General features: G+C 40.7%; 1 protein-coding gene across 5 annotated transcripts in view; it reads right to left on the bottom strand.

The window, feature by feature from the left end:
• Positions 1 to 17,790, bottom strand: part of Arhgap12 (Rho GTPase activating protein 12) — a 96,782-nt gene extending 78,992 nt beyond the window's left edge. For 3 of the 5 annotated variants that reach the window (XM_038332698.1, XM_038332702.1, XM_038332703.1), the window contains exon 1: positions 17,640 to 17,789. The gene's annotated coding sequence lies outside the window, so the exon portion shown is untranslated. Of the gene's footprint in view, positions 1 to 659; positions 795 to 16,786; positions 17,028 to 17,639 lie in introns of those variants that run through there. The other 2 variants (XM_038332700.1, XM_038332701.1) reach the window with 2 other exon arrangements.
• Between the last annotated feature and the right edge of the window lie 659 nt (positions 17,791 to 18,449).

Here is an 18,449-nt window from a genome sequence, read left to right as displayed (position 1 = left end):
AGATGTCAATAAAACTGAAAATTGCTATAATGGCATCTTAACATCTTAATGTGACACGTTAGTCATGTTTTTGGTAATAATGACATACACACACCATGTTGCAACAGTATAATAGGTATAATATAAACAATTATATGCAGAGCATAGTACTTGATGATAATAAATGACTGTATAGTTGTGTTTTATACTGCATTTCATTGCTATTTTAGAAACTATCACCTAAGACATAAATTTAGTCTTAAGGCAGTGGTGGCGCACACCTTTAATCCCAGCACTTTGGAGGCAGAGGCAGGTGGATCTCTGTGAGTTCAAGGTCAGTCTCGAACTACAAGAGCTAGTTTCAGGATAGGCTCCAAAGCTACAGAGAAGCCCTGTCTTGAAAAACCAAAACAATAAAAAAAAATTTAAAAAAAGGAGTTTCTGTAACAATATGACATGTAATGCTGGCGGAACCATTAAACATCATGTGCTGACATCATCTACTGCATGCAGAAAGCAGTGACAGTCCAGGTCTGGTAAATACACTGGTGGTCCAACAATGAGGCAATCAGCCAATGCAGATTCTCATAATTCTACTGTTAAATGAAAACATACTGTACTTTATCCTGGGGTGAATTGGGTTTTCTTTTTTTTCCAGGGAAATAGAAAATAAAAAGTACCTTTGAAGACACAGATATGATTAAGGAAACATGGTGTTTGGCTTCATGTGAGTACAGGTTGTGGCACTGGAGAACAGCAATCCACGTTCTCTCTTTACTGCCAGGCCTTATGATTGACTGCACCCACCCTGGTGACTACAAAGACAAATATGCACAAACAGTGAGAAAGAGAAGAATTATACAAGGAGTCAACTTCACTAATTCAACATCAGACATCCAATCTATAGCTTTAGATAAAGGCACTGAGATGTGAGAAGAAAAGGCAAATTATAATCTATATAGAAAGGTAGTCTCACGAGGGAGGTAAGAGGTAGGAAATAAAACTGGAAAGTCCTAATTGTTAACATCATAAACATCTAAAAAGCTACATAGCAGATTATGCAGTACACACAACCCTAGGGGAAAAAAATCAAATAAAGTGAAAGAAAAGTCTTATTATAAACAATTGAAAGATTAAGATATTCATGGGGTAGCTACAAAAACAGGCTTATGTGAAAATCATATACAATTATGTGAATCATTTATTCTATTTTGTTTAAGAACAAGCTATATTAAAAAAAAACCTTACTTCTGATTTGGATTTGTTTCTTCCTCTTCTACTTAGATTAAGGCAAAAGCTGTTCACTCTGATAACTTTAGATAGAATTTTGCTTTTTAACTAGAGAACTCTCTGAGCAGAACTCTCCTGAAATGAAACCTATTCAGTACTTATCACCACATGCCTCCATCCGTGTTCATCCCAAACACAAATTGCTAAGCACCCAACTACCAGAACATTCAGTTTTTGCATATCTACAGCTTTGAACATCACCCTTGCTTTTCTCAGCAATTTTTCAAACATCCACGCGACTTTCAGGCCACTTGCCAGTCTTCTTCCTTCCTTGCTGCAATCATGTCTTCCCTTTTGTCTCAGCTAACATATACACACACAGGTACCTACTTACATCTTTTGTATGTGTATGACAGGAAGGGGGAATTGAGAAGGGGCATGTGTGTCATGTACCTTGCTACTTTTTATTTTTATTTTTTGTTTTGAGTTTCGCTTGTTTTGTTTTGAGACCGGAGTCTTACCAAGTAGCTCTGACTGTCTTGAAACTTACTATGTATACCAGGTTGGCCTCGAACTCACAGAGATCCTCCTTCCACTGTGTAGGATTAAATATGTGAGCCATCACACCAGGCTTGGTTTTGTTGGGGTTCTTTTTTCTTTTTTGAGACATGGTGTCTCACTGGTCTGGAATGCACCACTTAGCCCAGGCTGGCTGATCAGCAAGCCCCAAGGATACACCCCAAGGATACACTGGGTTTCCATCTCCCCAGACGTGGGATTACAATCACATGCTACTATGCCTGGCTTTTTATGTGGGTTCTGTGGACCAAACTCAGGTTTTCCCAACTGAGCCATCTGAGGAGCACTGTCACATCTACTGCTGCTCTACTCTGAACTCAGACTCAGAATTTTCTATCATGGTACTTTATCATCTGATAATCTCTTTTTCCCATCTGTTATTTTTTAAACTGTCTTTCTCATGAAAATTACTAAGAAGCCTACCACAAATTATACAGCTCAGCAAATGTTATCTTCCTCCCCCAGGACATCTGTTCTAACCAACCACATCTTAGCAGATATATACAAAATAAAATAAACAAGAAAATAATATATTAAAGAAAAACAAAAACTTAAGTAAATACATCCATAAAGGTTTATAATTGAAGACTAATTCAGATATGCACATCACATGCAGTAATGCTAATACTCTAGTACTTAGAACAATAAAATGAAAATATGACTCAAACTTGTAAATATTAAGCAATCTAAAATATTACAGCTAAATCACTAATTCTTGGCACTATGTTCTCCACATAGTTTTTAAAAAAATAGTGCTTAAAATTAATAATCAGAAACATGCCATAGCCCAGTGGTAGAGCAGTCTCTAACATGCGTGAGGCCCCAAAACAAAAAATGAATAAAGTAACTGGAGATGGAGAGTTAGCCAAGGAGGGGTAGGGATGAGAAATGGAGGGTAACTGTGATAGAACATATATGCATGTACAAAGCTGTCAAAGAGTAAATCAAAATTTCTTTTTAAAAAAAAAGCAAAATATTGAAGATACAGCTTAATTGGTGCTTGCCTAGTATGTACCCCAGAACCACAAAAGGGAAAAAATAAGAACAACAGCTCCTGAACAGGCACCTAATAAATAAAATAAAATTTAATGAGTACAACAAAAATCCACAGAGGTACCAACAGAAGTGACCAACTAGTTTTCTAAGTTGTACATTTATAATCATTAGCCAGCAGTTAAGTACTTCAAGTTTTTTCTTAATGAATAATCTCTGCTTTCTAAGAATGAACAGATACACAAAATTAAACACTTCTCTGAACTAAAACAGGTAATGAAAAGGAAAGGGAAATATCATAAATCAGTTTGGCTGTAAAGAAATAGCAAAACTAGAACACAGGAAAAAAGCTGATGGCTGTGAAGCAGTGAAGGAGGCAACAAGGGAAGACCAGCGAAGGAATGCAAAGCAAGGCGTAAGTCTGAAACAGAAATGAGGAGACAACAGCAGCAGCATGTGGAGAAGCAAGCATATTTTAATAAGAGGGAAATCTGTACCCAAGCTTTTAATCCCAGTACTCAAAAGGCAGAGGCAGGAGTATCTCTGAGTTTGAAGGACGACTACACAGTAAATTTCCAGGTCAGCCAGGGTATAGTAAGACTCTGTCTCAGAAAAAGAAAAAAAAATGTAATTAAATTTTTTAAAAAGAAAATTTGCACAGGGTATCTGCAGACCCACATGCCACGAATGACAGAAATGGGCATCTCAATGGCTTTTTCTAGAAATGGCTACTAGAATGTAGGAAATATTGTAGCTCACAGGCTGGAGTTAAAATTAGTGGTACCCAGTATGTGCAAGGTTTAGTGTACATATGGGGGTGTAGGGTGCTTCAATACAAAACAGAAATCAGAAATACAAGTTTGGATTTGGCAATGAATTTTGATGTAACAAATTCGTAATCCATATGGGAGAAAAAACTGGACTTTACTAAAATTAAAAACTTCTTCAAATCAGCATGCCGAAGAAGCAGCTGCAATTCCACTTTTATCACAGCTCTATTTACAACAGTCAAGAATGGAATCAACCGTTCCCACCAACGAATGACAAAAATGTTGTGTAGACACAATAAAGTAGCTGGCCATAAAAAATGATGGAACCCTATCATTTGTGACACATGAAAAGAACCCACAGGACATATGTTAAATAAGTCAGAAATTGAATCCAGTGTGATCTCACAAACAGATGAATAGCAGCTACCAGAGCTTGGGGAAGCCAGGAGAGAGCAGGAGAGGGAAAACTTCTAGACCAGTGGTTCTCAACCTTTAATACAGTGACCCCTTTAATACAGTTCATCAAGTTGTGGTTAGCTCCAACCATAAAATTATTTTGTTGCTACTTCATAACTAATTTTTCTATTGTTATGAATCATAATGTAAATATCTGATATGCAGAATTATAAGCAATCCTCAAAGGGGTTGAGACCCACAAGTTGAGAACTGCTGTTCTAGAATGCACATGGTGAAAGAAAAACCCACCTCTGATTTCTACATGTACTCCATGCACATGCCCCCACACCACCACACACACATGGGGGGAGAGAGGGGGGAAGGAGAGAGAGAGGGAGAGGGAAGACAGAGAAAGAGAGAGAGAGGGAGAAGGGAGAGAAAGAGAGAGAGAGAGAGAGAGAGGTTTAATATATATAGAGAGAGGTTTAATATATAAACAGTTGGGTAGTGAAGCAGGATGATCAGTATTGCTGTACACTGTTGGGCAAAATGTGAATTGAACAGTGGGGCATACGGTGTGACAGCTCCTCCAAAAATCCCACTCTGGAAATATGTCCAAAAGAACTGAAAGCAGTGACTCAGGTTATTCGTATACACATGTTCACAGCAGCATGATTGACAGTAGCCAGAGTGCACATAAACCAAATGCCCACAACCACTAGAGAAAATAAGATGTAGTATACACTCACAATGAATTCTGTCTTTTTTTTAACATTTATTTATTATGTTCTGCCTGCATGTATGCCTGCACACCAGAAGATGGCACCAGATATCATTATAGATGGTTGTGAGCCACCATGTGTTTGCTGGGAATTGAACTCAGGACCTCTGGAGAAGCAGCCAGTTCCCCTAACAGCTGAGTCATCTCTCCAGGCCCGAGTACTCAGTCTTATTTAAAAAAAAAAAAAAAAAAAAAAAAAGAGTTTGACAAAATACAATGAGAATGCACTTTGAAAATGTCATTTCTAGTGAAGAGCCAATCTCAAAAGGTGGCATTATTCCACTTACATGAGGTACCTCAATAGTCAAATGCATAGAAACAGGACAATGGCGGTTATCAAGAGACAGAGAATTACTTTGAATGGGTATGGAATTTCGATTTGGGATGAGGAACACATTTGGAAATAGATAATAGTAATGAATGCACAGCAATGCACATTTACTCAATGCCACTGACAGGTATGCTTAAACATGGTTAAAATGGGGTTGGAGGTGTAATTCAGCAATATAGTGCCTGCCTAGCATGCATGAGGCCCACAATTCAATTCCCAGGAACACATACATGCACACACACATACAGTAAAATGGGAAATTTTAAGCAAAAATTTTAAGAAAAAAATTTTAAGTGATTATAAAAGTTAAGATATAGCTTAGTGATAGAAAAAAGGGTGGTTATAGAGTATAATTTAAATCACCCACCTACTCAAACAGCATAAAAGTACTAATCACATAGTTATTTTCAAAGTAAAATATTTAAAAAGTAGGCATACAAACGTTCAGAACACGAAGAAGCAGCACTTCAGTAGCACACCAGCAATCAACTATTGTTCCCAAAATCCTAGAGCTTTCTGTCCTCTACCTCTTTTAAGAGGAACCACAAGCCGGGCGGTGGTGGCGCACCCCTCTAATCCCATCACTCAGGAGGCAGAGGCAGGCAGATCTCTGAGTTCCAGGCCAGCCTGGTCTACAGAGAGAGTTCTAGGACAGCTAGGGCTACACAGAGAAACATGTCTCTGGGGGAAAAAACTTTTAAAAGAGAGAGAGCAAAGAAATACAGGGCTGGAGGGATGGCTCAGCTGGCAAGAGCACTGGCTACTCTTGCAGAGGACCTGGGTTTGATTCTCAGCACCTACATGATGGCTCACAACAAGCTGCAACTCCAGTTCCAGGGAATCAGACATCACCTTTTGGCTTCTACAGACACATAAACAACACACATACAAATAAAATTTTAATTAAAAAAATTTTTAAGAAAATCCTGGACTGGATAGCTCAGCTGGTGTTCCATGCTAGCATGTGAACCTGAGTTGGTCCCACAGAAACCATATAAAAAAAACCACACACAATGGCACAAACCTGTAGCACTGAGGAGGCAGATGCAGAGGATCCCTGGGAGTCACAGGCAGACTCTTTGTCACAAAAGTAAGGTAAAGAACTACGAAGATATTTGAGTCAACCTCTTGCCTCCACATGTATGGGCAACATACAAGTTCACAAAAAATCAAAAAGAATTACTCCAAAGATCTTAATTTTTACTCAAATTTAATTTTTAAAAAGTAAATTAAAACCTAAACAAGAAACCACCTTTTAGCTAGCCCTGGAGGTGTAGAGACTGGAGAGATGGTCTCATTCTTTGCTGGTGGTGCAAGAGAACAGGTCCATGTAGTGATATTTTGCTTGGAACACCTTTAATTTCAGCTTTAGGGAGACAGAGGCATATGGAACTCTGTGAGTTCAAGGCCACTCTGGGCTACATAAGATTGAATCATCTAAAAGAGAAACAGCCATGTGGCAATACAAAGACTAATAGAAATGGGTCAATTTAAGATGTAAGAGCTAGCTAGAAATACACCTGACCCATCATCCAAACAATGTTGTTATTAATAGTTTCTGTGTGATTATTTGGATCTGGGAAGCTGGGAAAGGAAAGCACAGTCTCTGTCCACAGCATTCACTCTGAGGAATCTTAGAGACAGGATTGCCCCTTCAGTCTGAGCACTGGTGGAGATAAGAACTCTCTAGTGGCTAGCTGCTCTGCTTCTCTGATCTTTTATATCGGACTCCAGGTTTTATTATTAAGACCAATTAGAATTTGTGTTACAGCCCCACTCCTCACCAGCTGCAGCACTCAGGAAAGGGGGCTCTGCACCTCACCTGGGCAATGACAGAGATGGCTCTGGTAGAATGAGCATGGGAGAGCTTGCCCTGCCCCTCTCCATAGCAGTGATGAGAGAGCTGGCCCTGACAGCATGAGCTCAGATGAGCAGGACTGCCCCTTGACAGCTATCACAGATCAGAGAAATGGCCCCGCCCTTCACCTGGGCAAAGTGGGAGAGCTGGCCCTGTCACAGGAGCACAGGCAGGATCACCAATTTAGTTACCACCCAACTCAATCTAGGGCTTTGAGTTGGCCCACCCCAACATCTACCCCATTTAAGAACTGCTGGAGTGAAAGGGCTGGCCCTGCAGAACCAAAGCTGCAGGATCTCCATGACAGAGGGCAACAACAGGATATCTGAGAGGAGTCCCCCTGAGGATTCAGTATTAATGGTGTAGCAGAAGCCTGAGGCCTCAAACCAGACCAATAATTCACTGCAATAAACACTTGCAAGTAAAACTGGGCAAAAGTTTAGTAGACAGGGTGACACATCACAACTTCCATGGCAAGATACTCTTTTTTGTTTTTGTTTAATTTTCATTTTTAGTTTTTATTTTTTGTTTTCTTTTCAGGGGAGACTGCAAGAGCAGAGGCTGAATACAGAGGGACGGGGAGATGAGAGGCATTGGGGATGCATTATATGAAATTCACAAAGAATCAATAAAAAGTTAAAAGTATCACCATTCACCAACTATCATAGATCAAGCTATCAAAACAAAACTAAGCACAGGGGTGACCAGCAAAGTGCTTGTACACACTGGAACCAGGTCAATACCAACCAGCCAGGGTAACGTTCGTGAAGCATTTCATACTTTTTAAAGAGATTATTTTTAGGTTTTTTGTTGTTGTTGTTGTTGTTCCTTTTCTTTCTTTTGAGACAGGGTTTCTCTGTAGCTTTGGAGCCTGTCCTGGAACTCATTCTGTAGAGCAGGCTGACCTCTAATTCACAGATATCCGTCTGTCTCTGCCTTCCAAGTGCTGGGATTAAAGGCCAGTGCCACCACTGTCCAAAATATTATTTTTTAAAAGGAAACAAAAGGAAAACAAACAGCAACAACCAAAACCAAGTACCACATGTTCACAACAAAACACTCTGGCAAAGGAAGAGCAGTAAACACAACTGAAGAGCAGCTTCTGGGAAGGCATGCTTCCTAGAGCCCACACTCTGGGTAATGAAGCAAGTCCCAAAATATGAAGGACAGAATCATGCTCAGAATAAAGTAATAAAGTTACAAAACCAAGTTACAAGAACCCTAAATGAGGGCTAGAATGTAATTTGGAGGCAGAGTACATGAGTAAAAGACTCTTGGTTAGATCCTCAACACCACTGAAAAAGTAAAATTGTTGCTATTTAGACAATACACTTCAAAGTAACTCAGAAAACCTGAACTGAATTCAATGGTACACAAAGCTAAATAGTACCAACATTTACACTATTTACTATTATTTCAAAGAAAACAACTTTTAAATCTCTACTAAATGACACTCTGAGAAACTAACAAAAATCTAATAAAATACAAAATTAACAGAGGTATATGATAAAAAGCAGATAAAAGTCAGTTAATAGGAAACAGAAAAATGTTAGAAGAAATCAGTAGAACCAGATCTGGTTCTTCTAGACCAATAAACTGGCATCTTGTGATCACACTGTTCAAGAGCAGAAGACACAATGTCAAAAAAACAAAACAAAACAACAACAACAACAACAAAACTTAGGAATATATTTACAGGTCCTAAGACAATGAGAGGGAAATTTACCAATTTGATAAATGAATAAAACAAAAATTTTAAAAGACAAAAATTACCAGAAATTACTCAAAAAGAGATAGATACCTAAATAGTTTATGCAACAAATTGAGTGATTATTTAAAAACTAGCCACAGGCTGTCAAGATTCAGTTGGTAAAGTGCTTGCCCCACAAGCATACAATGTGACCTGAATTAAGTTCCCAGAACTCATGTAGAAAACAAGACAGCAGACCAGTCAGCCTATTGATCTATGAGCTCCAGTCCAGAGAATTCAGTCTCAAAACAAACAAAAAAGTGGGATCTCTGCCCTCCACACACATACATACACATGCACAAACACAACATATACAAAGTAAATATTAAAAATTATCCACAAAAAGAACTCCTGGCTGGGCGGGACGGTAGTGGCCACACCTTTAATCCCAGCACTTGGGAGGCAGAGAAAGGCGGATCTTTGTGAATTTGAGGCCAGCCTGGTCTACAAGAGCTAGTTCCAGAACAGGCTGCTCCAAAAGCAGAGTAACCCTGCCTAAAAAAAAAAATAAATAAAATAAAAAAATAAATAAATAAAATAAAAAAATAAAAAAATTAATTTTACTCAAAATTAAGGGAAAACTCACATTTCTACAAAAACCTCCATAAAAGATCAATGTGAAAAGAATCCAACTCACTCTATAAAGTTAGCATTATAGTTATAAGCAACATAAACAAATTGTTGACAGAGGAAAAAAATGATACTAACCAGTATCATTCAAGATTATAGATACAAAAAACTGCTAATCCATTGTAACAAAATGGATCCCTCTTACCCTCCAACATCTCATGTAGCCCAAACTAGCTGTGAACTGCCTATGCCTACTGACCCCAAACTCTTAATCTTCCTGACTCCACCTCCCAAGTTCTGGGATTCAGGCATGCACCATCATGCTTACCTTCCAACAATATTTTCAAATTATAATGTATCAAATCCAAAGTTAATCATTTAAAAACCAATCAATTTGGTTTGGAGAAATGGCTCAGAAGTTAACAGCTCTGCACCAGCTATTCTTTCAGAGAACCCAGGTTTAGCTAACTAGCAGCACTTACTTGGTGGCTAACAATTTAACTCCATTTTTAGGGGATCCCAAAGCCTTCTCCTGGCCTCCTCACTTGGGACACAAATGTATCCAGCAAGCAAACGCCCATACACATTTAATAAAATAATTTAAAAATGTAAAATCCATTTATTTAATTAAAAATTCAACTAAAAAATAGGCTAGGACTGGAGATAGTTCAGCAGTTAAGAGTACTTACTGCTCTGAAAGAGGTCACAAGTTCAGTACCCACCACCCATGCCAGACAGCTCACAACACTTCAGTTCCTAGAAATACAATGCACAGGCCTTCACAGGTGCCTACACTCAGTGTGCACATACAAAGACACAAAATAAAACCCAACGCACAGGCCTCCACAGGTGCCTACACTCAGCGTGCACATACGGAGACACAAAATTAAAAATTAATCTTTAAAAAAAAAAGAGCCAAAGACCTTAACAGATACTTCACCAAAGATAATATTACAGATACCATAAAAACATAAGAAAAGAGATTGGTGGTTGAGACCTGGTGACACATGCCTTTTATCCCAGCACTTGAGAGGCAAAAGCAGACAATCTTCTGAGTTCAAGGCCATCCTGGTCTACAGAGCAGGTTCCAGGACACCAAGCACTAGAGAAAGAAACTTGGGGGGGGGGGTGGGGGGGGAGGTTCATCAAAATATCCATACCATATGCTATCAAGGAAATGCAAGTTAAAATAATAATGAGATGTTACTGCATACTTATTAGAAGGGCAATGTCCAGAATATTGACAACATCAAGTACCAGCCAGAATGGAGCTCCAAGTATTCCTTCATTGTTGGTGGGAATGTGAAATGGTACAGCTACTACTGAAAACACACTGGAAGTTTCTTTCAAAACTAAACATATACTTTTAGCACATGTTGTAGCAATTGTGCACCTAGGTTTTTGTTTTGTTGATTATTTTGTTGGTGTTTTTGTTTTCAGAGACAGGGTTTCTTTGTGTAGCCTTGGCTGTCCTAGAATTTACTTTCTAGACCAGGATGGCCTCAAATTTGGGGATCCACCTGCCTCTGCCTCCCTGAGTGCTGGGATTAAAGGAGTGAGTCACAACTGCCCTGCTAACTCCTAGATTTTTACCTATATATCCACAGTTTGGCATTTTCAACAAACAATAAATTTCAACATTCATATAGCTCTCATATACCATATACTTCATAGAAAACATAATGGATCACAGATTTTTAAAAGCTTATAACTAGGAAGATATAAGTGAATATTGGTTTGGCAAATGTTTATTTTTTTCACACAGGTTCTCACCACGTAGCCCAGCTGGCCTCAAACTCACCATCCTTGGCCTCTCAATTACTGAATTATAGTCATGCACAATCACAGTCAGCTTGCCACAAAAAAAAAAAAAAGAAAAAAGAAAAAGAAAAAAGAAAAGAAAAAAGAAAAAATTCAAACTGGATTTCATCAAAATTAAAAATCTTTTTCTGGAGCTCCTCTGAGGTTTTCTCAGCACGTGGTAACAAAGGCAGGAGCTGGAGGGAAACTAACTGCCCTCAAAACTAGTCATGTCCATTGTCTCATATGAAGTAACAAGCTTACCACGGCCCTTTACTTCTTGTCATCCCTAGTAGCATCAGGCTGCGAACCTACAGAATGCTCCACGGACTGAATATTGCTCCCATAGCCAGACTTCACAAAAACAGAAATGAAGACTCCTCTCCTTATTTTACCTTAAAACTCACCTATGTTTGGCTTCTATTCTACCAATTTAAGAAGTCAGAATTCCTAATGGCAAAATGCCTCCACCAAGAAACAGTTGGTTTCACTATAGTAGCTGGAGAGATTTCCAACTGGACATTAAAAAAAAAAAAAAAAAAAAAAAAAAAACCACTAAAAAAATTGAATAGGCAAGCTAGAGATGTCTGAAAACATACTTCAACAAAGAACTCTTCTCGTAGAAAATAGTTTACTAACTTGTAACCAACAATGAGAAAACAATGCAACATAATCCCAGCACTCAGGAGGCAGAGGCAGACAGATCTCTGTACATTCAGAGCCAGAACACAACGCCCACATTCCCAAAAGGTGGGGTGGGTAGCTTTCGATCATTTAATGGATTACGGGTCTGTCGATCATTTAATGGATTACGGGTATTTTGTCATTGTTTGGGGACTGGTTACAAGCTGTTATTGGTAATGGTCAGGAAAAAAAGCTAAAAAAGGAGATTATATTCAGGGTTCTTGTTTTGAACAGAAAAAGGGGGATACAGATATAAGATAAAAATGTATACTATTGAATCTACTTTTATAAAGCAACTACTAGTTTTAAATATTTTATATTGGATTGCACTTTTGTATATTGTATACAAATTTTGTATATTGATACAAGTTTGAGATTTTGTTAAAACAAACTGTACATATGTTTCAAATCTGGTTCAATATACAGCTCACATAACAATGTAATGCAAGTTTCTAGTTCTTGAAAGTTATTATTATCAATTGTTTAGGATAATTAAGAAATGCAGATTAGTAATTAGTCACCTATTACAATTAAACTTGTAGTCATATTAGGTATGTTTTCAAAATCAACCAGATATATTTTAAACAGGTCAACTTCAAACACTTCAGAGATTGGAAGAATATGGCATTTGAGATGTTTTAATAACATAGGTTCTTTATTTATTTTGGTTTTTCGAGACAGGGTTTCTCTGTAGCTTTGGAGCCTGTCATGGAACTAGTTCTTGTAGACCAGGCTGGCCTCAAACTCAGAGATTCGCCTGCCTCTGCCTCCCGAGTGCTGGGATTAAAGGTGTGCGCCACCACCGCCCAGGCATAAGTTTTTTTTTTTTTTTAATGACCCTGAGACATATTTGCTCTTGGCAGCACAAATCTACATCGGAGACAATGATGGGCATTGAAGAAACTCCACATGGAGTTATTTTCTTTGTGGCAAAAATAAGCCACTGAGCAAGGAAGTGTTCTTGCCTCGATTGCTGATAATATGCTGTCCAAATTAGACAAGCAGGACACAAAAGAAAGTGACTAACAAACATTGCCAAGACAAGGCGGGACTGTTCTTCAAAAATCCTGCTTCTAGGCCTGTAGGCCAAAGACAGATGCCCCAACGTTGCAAAGGAACCTTGGGTGACTGCCCAGGCAGGCAGCTATTGGTCATTTCTCACATTTTTTTGGAAGTTGCTTGCTTGTACTTCCTGATTACTCAGTTAATATTATTTCCTTCTCAGGTCTGAGGAAGTTGAAGACTAGATAGTTAATAGCTTCCCTTGTTTACTAGACTCAGAAAAGAAACTCACTAAAGAAGTGTAAAGTGTTTAAGGTGTAGAGACATCAGAATATAGTTGTGTATAAGGTTGAGAGACATCAGGAGATAGTTTTGGATAGTAATGTAAGTTATGACAGAAAGTAAATTAGGTACAAGACTTTGGACTCACCATGATAGAACAGATAATGGAGTATTTTCTCTGAATTTGTCAAATGCAAATAGACTAGATTTATGTATTGTTGATGCATTTATTGCCTGTATATTTTTCTTATATTAGTTATAGCCTTTTTAATTTTAGACAAAAAAAAAAAGGAAATGTAATGACATTTTGTTTGTAATCTAACAAAGCTTGCCTGAAGATCAGAGTTCACAGCTAAGCCACTAGTAAACCATAGAGGACAGGCAATGGTGGCACACCATTAATCCAGGCACTTGAGAGACAAAAGGCAGATGGATCTCTGTGAGTTCAAGGCCACCCTGGCTACACAAGATTGAATCTATCTAAAAGAGAAACAGAGCTCACACAAAGGTGATCCCAATCACTCGCCTTTAATCCCAGCACTAAAGAGGGAAACTAAAGAGGTGGAGACAGAAGTGATACGCCTAGGCAGAGAGAGGAGGAATATAAGGTGGGGGGGAAGACAGGAGCTCAGATGCAGTCTGAAGATTCAGGCTGAGCATGCAGTCTGAGGATTTGTAGAGAAAGGATTGCGTCTTCGGTCTGAGTACTGGTAGAGGTAAGAACTCTCCAGAGGTTGGCTGCTCTGCTTGCTTCTCTGATCTTTCAGCTTTGCTCCCTGATAGCTGATTCTAGGTGTTATCAGACCAATCTGAATATGTGCTACAATTCAGGAACTGGAGGGGTGGGGGGAGGTGATCTCCAGTTACAAAATGTATTTCTTATTTTAGAAGAGTTTAAGATTTATAGAACTCAGTCAGGTGATGGTGGTGTATGCCTTTAATTCCAGCACTCAAGAGGCAGGGGCAAGCAAATCTCCGTGAGTTTGAGGTCAGCCTAGAGCTAGTTCCAGGTCAGGCTCCAAAGCTACAGAGAAACCCTGTCTAGAAAGAGGAAAAAAAAACACCACCACCCACAACAACAAATCTATAGTAGAAGCAGCAGCAGCAGCAGCAGCAGCAGCAGCAGGGTAATGATGGCTGCCGTGGCACAAGCCTTTAACCCCAACACTTGGGAAGAAGCAGGCAGATCTCTGAGTTTGAGACAAGCCTGGTCTACAAATTGAGTTCCAGGACAGCTAGGGTTACACAGAGAAACTCTGTCTCAAAACAACAAAAAAAAAAAAACAAGATTTTTAATATTTAGGTAGAGTAGCTGCACAGCATAAAAGAGACCGAATTCCACTCCCACCACAGCATAAACTGTATGTGGTGGCAAATACCTATAAACCCAGCAATTGGGAGGTGAGGCAAGAGTATTTTAAATTCAAGGTTACCTTCCATTACATATTAAGTTCAAGGTAAGTCTCGGCTACATAAGACCTTATTTCAACAAAAAGAAAAAAAGAATTCTACAAAAATAGTTCAGAAAGGTTCCCATGTGCCTGAGATCCAATTTGTCTCATTAAATGTTACACCTGGCACACTTTTCTAAGTCTATAAATCAGAATCACCGTATGCATAACAATGTCCATACTTCATTCAAATTTTCTCATCTAGGATCCCACCTAAACAGACATTCCATAATCAGATCCTGGAGTTATAAACCAAGGGTTAGCGAGTCCCAGTTCTAGAAATTTTAATGACGGAATGAAACTAAGGCCCCAAAATCTACACTTCAAAATCAACACGTTGCCAAAGGCAATAATCTGCAAACATACTTAGAACAGTATATCAAGGATTCAGACTAGGGGCTGGAAAGATGGCTCTGAGCACTGGCTGCTCCTCCAGAGGACCTAGGTTCAATTCCCGGGACCCACATGGTGTTCACATCCAGTTCCAGTGGATCCAACAGCTTTGCACAGACATACATGCAGGCAAAACACCAATGTGTGTAAAATAAAAATAAATAAAATTTAAAATTAAAAAAAAAATTCAGACTAACAATATATAGGATAACACAATAGCCACTAATAATATGTGACTACTGAAAATTTGAAACACAGGCAGGAAAAACTGTGTGCTCTAAGTATAAGCTACACAATCTATCAAAATTTTAATCAAAAAATGAGAATAATTTTCATATTAATTATTAGTTTTAATATACTAGGTTAAATAGATTTATGCTATATAGTTTGCTTAGTTTTTTTGTAACATGTGTACTAGAAATTAAATTACAGGATAGCTGGCAGTGCATTTCTATCTACACACAACAGCACACACATGACCTGGGGACTTATTAGAAGAATGATTCCCCTGTACTTTAGGGTAAGAGAGGCCTTAGGTTGTCAACAGAGGTGAGGAGCTCCAAGATGAAGCATCAGCATTTTGGGGCCCATGTCAAATCACCTACAAACTGGAACCACAGGACTTACACTGGGTCTATGAAATCAACAAGGCAATGGCTCAATCACATGGTTCTGGCACAAGTAGACCAGCTAACAATATAGAGAAGTAAAATCACAAAGATGGTAGCCAGTATTTGGGTCTTCAACTGAAGGTGACTTGAAGTACAATGAATTCCTGTGTTACAAAGTCAGAATAGAACATATTTGTGACATATTTATTAGGTTATTGGTTTTATAAGAAAACGGTCACCTAACATGCCAAAGCCCTGGGTTTGATTTCCAGCAGCACATACCCCTAAGTAAAATTACAACTGTTAAATGCAAAGTGTGATAAAAGCTTATTTTCACTTTTCTCTCTCACTGTTTACTAAAAACTGCAATGTCCATTTTCTCAGATAAATACTGCTATTACCTAGTGACTTTCTAGATCACTATCTCACTTCAGTCAATTTAAAATTATTATTCTTAGATGGGCATGGCGGGGGCACACCTTTAATCCCAGCTTTGGCGGGGAGGGAGATCTCTGTCAATTCAAGGCCAGCCTGGTCTACATAATGAGTTTTAAGCCAGCCAGGGCTATAAAGTGAGGCCCTATCTCAAAATAAAACAAATAAATAATAAATTATTGCCCTTAATCCCAATAATGTCATTTGCACTTTTAGGACTAAATTAGCAAAGCTTATGTTTCATATCAGTCCATTTTTTAAAAGCACTGAATATTTTCTTATTTAAAAAAGTCAATGATACAATTAATAAGCTGTTCTGTGGCATTTACATATTTCATTTGTGTCTCAAAACTATAGTATATTCAAAAACTAAAAGACTGATAATTATATAAGCACAACTAATATACACAAGTGGCATCATATCATGACTCAAGGCAATCTCCAACCCCATGGTTGATAAAGAACAGGAGATTGTCAATAAATACTAAGAACTACACACACACACACGCTTTGTTTCCTGGACAAAAATCACCTCAGAAAGGTGGAAAGTTATGTGTACCCTATTGGCCTAACTCTTCGATGGCATGGTTAAATCATACCTTCACGAACCAGTCTGGTTTTGGGTTCCAAAAACTGTTCTGACAGGTTTACAACGCAATTTTCAAATAGAAAACAGTGCACCTGCAGCCAGACTCAGAGCAGTGGAGAAACGGAAAGATGATCCATTCCACCTTACACCCTCTTAGAGATCTGGTAGGCACAACCGGACGTGAGCAAATAAACACCTCCAGGCCACCATTTCTCAGTTTTAAGTACAAAAGAAGCAGTGCTACAGGCTAGACACTCTGAACGATTTCTCACTGCAACATTCGGAGTCTTCCAAGGTCTCACCTCTTTAAAGTCGGACAGCAGAATCTGAACCAGAAGCCGGGTGACTCCTTCCTCCAATGTACCTCCCTTTAGGAATGTGTGCCTAAATGGTCAATAAAATCTACTTCCGCGTGTCAACATGAACTATACACGGCCAACCTTGTAACCAGTTTTAAAACCCTTACCCGTGGCTCTACATTTGGAATGGCATTCCAACTTTTTAAAAATGGTATACTAGAAACATTCAGCTTTTGCCTTTGCAAGGCATTTTAAATTGCTGCTGCAGGCAAAAAGATAAAAAAAAAAAAAAAAAAAAAAAAAAAAGGAAAACATCACCCGCCTCTGAAACTGAAGGGCGTGCCTTTCTCCCTAATGACCACCTTGTGGCCATTCTGTCTGCGAGGGTCTGCAGTAACTTAAGACACAACGTGTCAAGGGCAGCCTTTCCGGAAAGACAAAACAAGCGCCCGGGACGGGAGGCAGGCAGAGCGCTGGCAGCGAAGTCTGTTGTTTCTCTCTGAATCGAGGGCTCGGGAGGGATTTCTCGGAGCAGAGCCGGGGGCAGCAGACGCGCTCCTCCGGGCCGGGGAGAGCGCGCCGTTCGCGTCCACGGTCCCCGCCGCGGCCCAGGTGGCAGGTGTGTCCGCCGGCAGCAGCCGCGGGGGGCGGGCCGGCTCTCCCTCCCTCCCGAGGGCCCGCTGCCCGCAGGCAGGAAGCCCGGGAGCCCAGGCTGAGACCCCGGTCATGTAAACCTGCTCGCCCCGTGGGCCAGGCGGCCGCCGCCCTCCCCGGCGCAGCCCTCAGCAGGCAGGCATAGCCCGCGCCCCCGAGCGCCTTTGTGCGTTCCGCGGGAACCCGCGCCCGGCCTTCTTACCAAGGGTCGGAGACCTAGCGACGGGCAGCTCCCTCCTCCGCCGGCGCAGTGGCCGAGCGACGGAGAGCCCGCCTGAAGAGCGCTCACTAGGCGGCCGCCACCGCCGGGCGTCCCCGCAGGCTGCTCTCCGAGGGAGGGTAAGTTCCAGGGCACGTCGGAGCGCGCCGGCGCGGGGGCGGGGCGGCGCTAAGGGGCGGGCGGGGCGTCGTGGCACGTGATGAAAGAGGAGGGGGCGGTCTCTGGTGTGGGCGGGGTGAGTGGATCACGTGGTGATAGAGGGCGTGGCGAGTCCCCGTGAGGGGCGGGGCGGAGGCTGCACGTGATGGGAGGGGACGTGGTGGCTGCTGTCGGTGGGCGTGGTGGGGCTGGTCACGTGGTATGGGGGCGGGGCATTGGCGCTGTGAAGCGCGGGTGACTCACGTGACGGTCGGAGTGGGCGGGGCGCCAGGCTCTGGGCCGCAAAGGGCGCGCGGGGAGAGATGGCCGCAGAGTTCCAGATGGGCGGGGTACCCGGAGGTTGGTTCGGCAGCCTCCGGGGTGCAGAGGAATCAGGGAGGGCGCGAAAGCCGGCGGCCGAGTAGGTGTCAACACTTCGTAAACATCTAGTGGAAAGTGTTGGGAAAACGCTAGTGGGAATACGGGGGAATGGAGAACGGAAAGTGCTACGGCGTCAGGGAGTCTGCCGTCTGGGGCTTAATGGCGCGCTAGGTCACGGGTCCACAGGCTGGCAACCCCTGGGAATTGGGGAATGTGCGGCACTTATATGGGCACGAAATGAAACTCTGGTGATCTTGAGCTACTGGATCTACG

This window comes from Arvicola amphibius, chromosome 6 (assembly GCF_903992535.2).
Source record: "Arvicola amphibius chromosome 6, mArvAmp1.2, whole genome shotgun sequence".
Classification (NCBI taxonomy): domain Eukaryota; kingdom Metazoa; phylum Chordata; class Mammalia; order Rodentia; family Cricetidae; genus Arvicola; species Arvicola amphibius.
Note: the sequence above shows the minus strand (reverse complement) of the source record. Positions and strands in the feature narration are given on the sequence as shown.